The following is a 2,529-nucleotide window of genomic DNA, read 5'->3' as shown; positions in this document are numbered from 1 at the left end:
GTAGGCTCATACAAATGTTCCAGAGGCTCTTCTTATATTTTGGGAAGAGAGAGGTTTTGCTCTTATGGCCCATTTGTTTTTCTGTCTCTCCACTGTGACTTCTAGCAGGGAGGCATGAAATAAGGGGGCATTGCCAAATGAGTATCAGCCAGTTCTGGGGCCAGGGCCAAGAGGCAGCGATAGGGAGCTCATGAAGAGTGCTGCCTCTTGGCATGCCCCACATGGAGGGCACTGGATTCCTGGGTCTGACCTTGAGCAGTCAGGAAGAGAATGGGGAGGCTGAGCCAGGCAGCCCAGCTCCCTGCAGAGGCCACAGCCCTGGTGCAGAGCAGGGCCTGCTGTAGGGTAGCAGTCACTTCCACAAACAGAGTCTGGCACAGCCTGGCTTGGAAGGCCTGCTGGGTTGCCTTGTTTTTGAGGACACTTGTCTGACCCAAATAACAAGGATTTTGCGCATTGCCAAATGCACTGGACATGTCAACAAATGCATAAAAGTGTTTGGTGTACCACCAGACTGAAAAAAATATTTAGAATCTGAAAGACAATAAACTGCAGATTTTTTTCCCCTGTCATGCCAAAGAGTATGACTTTTAAATTATGTATCACTTCCTAAACACAAAAATTGTTCCGCAGTCTGTTGGCAATGGTGTTCTCAGGAATTTATAACTGAAAAAAAACTTTATTTTGTTTTGTAATATCTTTTCACTATATTCAGGGATTATTCCTGACAGTGCCAAAAAGAGCCTCATGACTTCAGTTCATGCAGACTTCTCCTCAGAGGAGGAAAAGTGGCAAGAATAACTTCCTTAAATTCTTTATTCACATAAGATAGATGCAGTTTGTCAATGACTTTTTGATTGTGGAATTCTGCAGGTGTTCCAAGCTGTAAGGCAGCATTACCAGCACACGAGTTGAGATGGATGATAGAAAGGGAGATGCTCTTTAATATTTTACATATAGATGCTCCACACTGCCATTGCCATTCTGAGGTGGATGTTACACAGTGCAATAGTCTGACATAGCTGACAGCTGTTGTGTCATTGTTTGGAACATGAGGTCATCACAATGCCGCACAATACTTTCTTCTCAGGGATTGAATTGAGCTAGTATACATTGATCTTTTTTCCAGTTTCTGCTGCTTTCTGTGTCAGGCTCTTTCTCACACATGAAGTGCAAAAACAGGCCTTGAGGTGAGCTACAGCAAAAAGTAGCATTTGTGAATTGAGTCTCATGTGGGAATCAATATCCAGCTCCTGCTTTTGTTTTCTATCCATTCCTTAGTGTCTGGGCTGTGGCAAAATACAGCTCAGGTGAGACAGAGTAGGACAGGGGCTTCTCTATGTCAGACATGAAACTTCTGCTGTTATTACAAGAAGAAAATGGAACAATCTGCAATGAGAGTGCCGGCGCACTCCAAACCACAGCCCTCCTAGACTTCTTCCAAGTCTGATGGGGATCCAGATGCAAAGGAACTTTTCCAAAAAAGCAGACCTTGGCTCTCAGTGCTTCATGCTGCAGAGAATTATGCACTTTCTGAATTTTTTTCTTTGAGAACATTTGTTTTCCCGATGGTGTTACTTCATGGACTGTATTTACTTTTTCCATTTTGTTCATAGTTACCAGTGTGTCTATTTTCACAGTCATGCTCTAGAAACAGAAGTTCCTTTCCCTCTCTCCACTAATCCTTGTAACCCTCACCAAAGGTAGGGGCAGAAGCCAAAGCTTAACACCTAATTTGGATAATGATTCCTGCCCACCATGTCCCTCCTCCCACATCACTCTCCCAGTTATTAAATTACTTATACAGAGTGAAGTGCTAACGGGTGCTTGCTAAATGCTTTGAAGCCAAGTAAGAAAACAGAACGTTTGGCGCCAGTAACGGAACACAAAACCTTTTACCTTCGCCCATGGGTTTGAATCTAGCCCAGCTCAGTCACAGCCCAAGTTGTTAACATGTCAGGGTCATGTGGTAGCCTGAAATAGTTCAAGTTCTTAGTCCATGTTATCAGGTTTGGGACACAGAACCCTGGACTCCATGCATGGTCTTGAATGTAATCCAGCTCTGTTCTTAGTGTCAGGGTAATGTGGTTGGCTGGCTAGAAACGGTCTGTGCTTGTAGCCCGTTTTCCATCAGAAAAGCTTCCCCATCAAAGAAACAGTCAGGACAAGTAGCTGCCCCATCACATTGGCCATCCAGATGGCAGGGAATGGTGGAGGGTTGGTGTACTTGAGGAAGACAGTTCCATCTTTCAGAGGCACAGGAATTATACTTCATGCAGCACTCCTGGAGTTTGTAAGGAGATTGGGACACGTGAACAGCACTTCCAGTAGATCCTGGCATTTGAAAACTATGTCCCTTAAATGCTTTTTCTGTGGAAAGTAGTAGGAGGAATTTTTTAAGAGCCTCGTCTTCTCTAAAGAAGCTGACTTCCAGAGTCTCTATTAGAGTTGTTACCCAACAAACTGCTGTCTCCATCTATGACTAATGCTGCTGTGCAGCACAAGTCTACCCTTTGGACAAGGTTGCTC

Source organism: Molothrus aeneus, chromosome 3, assembly GCF_037042795.1.
Source record: "Molothrus aeneus isolate 106 chromosome 3, BPBGC_Maene_1.0, whole genome shotgun sequence".
Lineage (NCBI taxonomy): Eukaryota > Metazoa > Chordata > Aves > Passeriformes > Icteridae > Molothrus > Molothrus aeneus.
Note: the sequence above shows the minus strand (reverse complement) of the source record.